At 37.8% G+C, this 6,144-nt stretch overlaps 1 long non-coding RNA gene across 1 annotated transcript; it reads left to right on the forward strand.

Annotated features, from left to right (window-relative positions):
• Positions 1 to 2,906: 2,906 nt before the first annotated feature.
• Positions 2,907 to 3,882, forward strand: LOC118322360. The gene is made up of 3 exons (XR_004796442.1): positions 2,907 to 3,019; positions 3,510 to 3,614; positions 3,718 to 3,882. It is a non-coding gene; the product is annotated as an uncharacterized LOC118322360 (long non-coding RNA).
• Positions 3,883 to 6,144: the final 2,262 nt, after the last annotated feature.

A 6,144-nucleotide genomic window follows, 5' to 3' on the forward strand; every position in this document is an offset into this window, starting at 1 on the left:
ATCACTGGCACTAGACTTAGAGACTTTTATTTTCTCCTACAAGCCTCGTAAGGTAAGGGATTATTCAGCTGGTTGCAATCTGCAATTCACTGCAACAACTGTGAGATGCTACATTAAATCACCAGAGAACAAAAGTCCAAATTGAAAGTATGAACAGTCATAAAAAGCTTTCCCATGGAATTATTTCAGTCATTAGTATTATATTATATAGTATTATATATATAGTAGACACATTTATTTTTAAGTGTATTTATATTTGTACAATTTAAAACAAAAACAACACTTAAATCCAGGTTAAAATACACACATGTAGAAAATCCCGAGCAAAATAACTAAATTAAAGCTGTGGAAAGAAATTCATGCATTTAAAGTGCCTGACAATAGACATTTTTTATCAGCCAGGGCCACACTTAAGGCTTCCATTTTATGCAGCAGAACCTTTTCCAGTGACAAACATGCACAATAGCACCGCACCCTGAACTCTGTTTGATCTGAACAGAACGGCTCTAATTAGTAGTCATTAGGTAAACACCTGTGTTTACCCTACTATTTTCATGTCAAACTGACTGCCGCTGAAAAAAGTTTACTGCCTTAATCATCCCATTAAGCTTCACCCAGACACCCCCTCTAATTCCCTAAATGTGTTTTTTATAGCCCCTTAACTTTCCCAGCTAAAGGATGTCAGTGGAAAGCACAGCTCTGTAGATACAAAAGTCACACACTATCAAGTATACATCCATGTTGATCCCGGAAGTGTTTGTGGAAACATACAGGAGGATCCGCTCCCTCTGTAGATAAAAACGTCTCATTCTAAGGTAACAAAAACGTATACAGCAACATTCTCTTAACTCATATTTTCTCTTATATGAGAGAAATTATAAGAGAAATATGCTATTAGCAATGATAACGCCCTTTTAGATACTATCAAAGGCGCCAAATTGTTTGATGTCTAAGAGCTGCTCCCTGGTGTAGGCCATGGCTTGCCTGGCAGTGAGCCACTCTGAGCAAACATAACCCAAAAGCAGTTCCTTTTGCAGTCCATTTGCACATCATTCCCCTGTTGCTGCTGCTTCTTAAAACGTCCTTAAATCTGTGACACTTCACAACAACTTAGTATAATCACTAACAAAAAGTGACCCTACTTCAGTATCCAAGCCAAGCTACGTTTGTGTGTGTGTTGTTGGTTGAAAGTGCACGATGCTAACAGAGTCCTCGCACTATTAAAATGGCTCCAGATAGCTGATAGAGTTGACATTGGTATCACAAGTATACGATGTTGCAGATTCCAAACATCACAATACATGGAGAATATTTTGAAGCAATGAGCATGAGTAGCTCCTGCCAACTCAACAGACTGGAGCTATTGTTATTTTATTACATTCCTCTGTGGACAAATAAGGGATATGTCGTGAATGACAAAGGCAACAAATGGACAGGGCTCAATTTTTCAGTATTTTTCCAAAAATAAATTATTCACATATTCAGAACCTGGTTTTCACTTCCTGTCTGTGCAAGACAGAGGAAAAACTAGGCACAGATGAACTGATGTGTTCTTATTAGTTTTAATTTTGTCCCTGGATCTTGCAAACCAACCAAGGGGCAGCAGAACGTCTCACACAAAACTAACTCCTCAGGCTAGGTGAGCATTGGTAATGATGAAAATCTTGGTAGGAATCAAAATTATATGATCACTTATGATCAGAATACGTTTCTAAGCCAAATAAGTCATTAAGTCAGAACACAGATGGATGCATAAATTCACAGTTTTCCTGTGTTTTATTCGAGTTTTGCTTTTTTCATTAGTTTTTATTTTATTTCATTTTGAATGTTTGTTTTGAATTTAGTTTAGTTTCAGTTTGGTTGATGAGGAGGATGGTGCATTACAGGGAGTAGTTGAAAATGCTGTTCAAAAAGGGAATTTATCAAAGGCTCAATGCCCTTAATTGTTTCCTGGTCATTGTTTTATACATATTGTTTATATGTTTGGCAACAGTGCGAATGCTTTTAAAGTCACTTTGTGGAGGAGCTGAGGAAAGCAACATGATTTTTGTGTCTTACCCAAAATGATACTGGAACCTCTGTCAACTCTAAAGGAGGTAGCTAATGTCATTTTGGAACAGTTATAAAATGATTAAGTAAAGTGTGATATGAATCTGATTATTTTCATGTAGGACATTTACTTGTAATGAATATTTGTACATTGTTCTATTCACTCAGCTGTGCTGCTGCGAGGCTGTGAATCAGCCCAAGAATGTAATGTTGTTTTTCAGTGGGCTTACATAGCTTGTGTTTATCAGCTCTACTATTGCATTTATAATCTGCAGTCTTTATCTCGATTTTTGACTCTTACCCCAAAATGATACCATATCTTACATACTGATCAGCAGCAATGGATGAATGATGGAAAACAAAACAGATGAACACATAACAGATGCGGTCCTGCTCTCCAAGGTTTCTGAAAATTCTATTAGATTAAGTAAGAATGATCAAAAGTCACCCAAATTATACTATGATAATATTCCATGAATTAAATTAAAGAAGTAAATCTCTAGACTGAATTTCTATATGGTGAAAATGTTTCATAATTTATGTTGTTTTATGATTTACTATGTTTATGAATAGAGAGCGTGAACTGAGTTACATGAACAAAAAATCCACAATGTTTTCAGAAATCTTTCCCATTTAATTGTAGAAATTTAAAATTAAATTAGGTTATACTTTCGATTTGGTGCACAATCTAAAAAGAAAGCATTGCTTAAATTTTTATAAAGGGTGTGGGAATGTGTTTGACATATTTTTCAAGTAATAGAAGATAAGGTGAGTCTCTGAATGGTTACGCAATGTGATGGTAACACACCTGATCCCCAAGGTTTCCTTGTCTGCAACACCTGTACAGTATATAAAGAGCTGCATGAAGTGTAGTATCACCCTCCAGCAAAACTCATCTACAGCGTTCACCTGTTCATCATGATGAAGCTGATCCTTTCTCTGACTCTCATCTGGACGCTCTCCAGCACAGGTAACTCCACTTCTGTGTAGAGCACATTTGGAGAAACTTTAATCTTATACCAGAACTGTTTAAAGAAAGGATTTTAATATATATTATAAGCAGACAAAAACATTCTAAAACATAAGTAAAGAACATGAACACATTATATAAATTATAATACTTAGTAGGGATATATAATGATACACTTACTCAACTCACAATTCAATACGATTTACGATACTGGATTCAGATATGATTTGCTCACAAATTTTTTAATGAAATGAGATTGAAGACTATAAAAAAATAATTATACTTGAGCATTGTGTAGGAAGCTGTGTGTGCAAATATGTTTGTCTACTGCATTTTATACACATTACAACCCTTGTGTTTTTTGCAATGCTTTTCCAACAATAACTTCTAACCTTTATAGACCACAAAAACCCTGTAACCCTGACCTCAGACATTTGATTTGACATCTGGTGTGTGATCATCTTATCAACTGTTTGTCTACCCTCTGCAGCTGGAGCACTTCAGTGTCAAACTTGCATAAATCAGCAGTGTTTAAGCCCGGTATCATTTAAATGTTTCACAGCGACAGAGTTGTGTATATCAGTTTCCATTCAAGGTAGTCATTTCATCTATTGCTTTTCAGTGAAATACATTTCCTGTAAAGTTGTGTTCTCTTCATCAACATTAACAAAAACATTAACTGTATTTTGATTTTGTAGCCACTTTATTTGGAACCCCAGCCCAGCAAACCTTAAAGGCTTGTGCACCGCCCTCCCTGTGTCCGGCCACAGGCTTTCAGAATATTTCAGCCAACTTGGGTTTTGTGAATGGAGTTGCATCTGTTCGGTGCTGCAACACGGATAACTGCAACATGAAACAACTCCAGGCTTGTAAGTACACCTTACACAAGTGACTCAATTGAGAGATGAGAAAAGAAGAAAACTATCTTGTTGGACGATGATTCTTTTTCTCAATTTTAAACACTTTATTGTTTTGCTTTTCTTCAATATATAATATGATGTTGTTCTTTTTTTGTTTCAAGCCCCCAGTGCGCACAGACAACTAACAGGCATGGTGTGTGTTAGCAGCTGTGTAAAACCCCAACACCTCTCAATGGCCACAAGCCAGTAGTATGTTAAGAGAGGTAGGGGACCGCTGCCTTTTCAAGCAAGTGGGGTGCAGTTCTTTATTGAACAAAAGTTTGTTTTCAAATAAGTTTTACTTCCTCAAAGTGTTCTTAAAACAAATTCCTAGGGGGAAATGGCGAGGAAAAGTAATTTTTGAGAAGTACATTTACTAAGTTTCCTAAACTTTGAGCACAATTATGATCGCGGTAATTCACGTTACATACATGTTACTTTATACTTTCTAAAGGGCGTGGTATACACCATTAAGGCCTTGTAAAATGCGGGGGCCAAGACAATAAACATTAAGGCTTGAACTTCTTCTTGCTAATGGGTATGTTGTTACAGCTGTGGTTACTACTTTACCTCAAGAACGCAGTGGCTGGGGTAGGATTTAGTGGCATCTAGTGGTGAAGTTTCAGATTGCAACCAACTGACATAAATCATCTCCCATGCCATAGCTATTGGAAGGGGAGAAACTAAGGGCGGCTACAAAACGTGAAAGGCCGTATTCTGTTAGCCAGTGTTTGGTTTGTCCGTTCGGGGCTTACTGTAGAATAACATGCCTGTTCAACATTTGGCCCGACGTACTTATTTCTACAAAAGTCGAATTATAGGAAAAAAGTTTTCCATTGCCCCTTGATATTATTATCATTATATACTATTATATCAATCATTCCCCATTGTCGGTTGGCTATTGCGCGGTTGTTGTTCGTAGTCTTCACATATATTCATCATCAGTCACTGTACTATTTATAGCTGGGTTGGTATTGTTGTTGCCTGAGCACCTTGTTTTTCTCTCTGCTCCTCTCCACCACCCACCCCTTCTACTTATTGCTGTTGGACAAGAAGCCCCCCAGAAAATTATTAGGTTTGTATGTAGTTAAAACACGTGGATTTTTCATCTACAGGTGGTAAAAATTGGGGCCCCCAGCACTCTTTCCAGTCTTTTGCGCTGGCCATCTTTCAAACCTGTGTACAGGGGGCTGCTGCCCAGCCTGGGGTAGCCTACCTTTCGTACAAGGTATTGGTGCGTTCACCAAGCAGTGGCACCCTTCCTGTTTGTAACATCCGGCATTGTGTAATACTGTGCTTACAACAACTGCTGCCCTTCCAACAATGCAAGTGCCGGCCCTGCCGTATCAGGACTGGGCTATTGACCCTCTGGGGATGCTCGGACTCCTTTATCTTCACCCTCTGTTTAGACAGGCGACAAAATGGGAGGAAGCACCATGAAAGCCAGCAGAATGGGATTCTTTTGAAAGCCTGTAGTTGTGGTTTACTGCTCATCCGACATCTTTAGCTGGGAGTTTACAGGGGCTATTAAAAAACATCATTTTAGGGAAAGAGGGGTGTTCTGGGTGAAGCTTAAATGGGATGATTTTAGGGCAGTAAACTTTTTTCACGGTCCAGTCAGTTTGACATGAAAATAGTAGGGTAACACAGGTGTTACGCAATGATACTTACATTTAAGGTTCTGGTTCAGATAAACAGGTTCAGGGTGCGGCTATTGTGCATTGTTGTCACTGGGAAGGGTTCTGCTGCATAAATGGAACCTTAAGTGTGGTCTTCTGGGTAAAAAAATGTCTATTGTCAGGCACTTAAATGCAATGGATTTCTTTCACAGCTTTAATCTTATTTTGTTTGTTATCTTGGCTCGGGATTTTCTTACTGTTGTATTTAAACTGGATTTAATGTTGTGTTTTTGTTTTAAATTGTACAAATATAATACACTTAAAAAATAAATGTGTCTACTTATACTGTATACTAATACTAATAAATGAATACTAATGAGCTGAATTAATTCAGTGGGGAGCTTTTATGACTGTTCATACTTCATATTGGACTTTTTGTTCTCTGGTGGACTTTAATGTAGCATCTCAGCTAGGTTGTTTGCAGGAAATTGCAGATGGGCAACCATCCCTGAATAATCCCTTACCTTCGAGGCTTGTAGGAGAAAATAAGAAGTCTTATCTAGTGCAGTGATTTGTTTGTGGAAACATTACAGGGAGGATCCGCTTC

Source organism: Morone saxatilis, unplaced genomic scaffold (genome assembly GCF_004916995.1).
Source record: "Morone saxatilis isolate NCDOM2014 unplaced genomic scaffold, NCSU_SB_2.0 Contig12, whole genome shotgun sequence".
Taxonomy (NCBI): Eukaryota; Metazoa; Chordata; class Actinopteri; family Moronidae; genus Morone; species Morone saxatilis.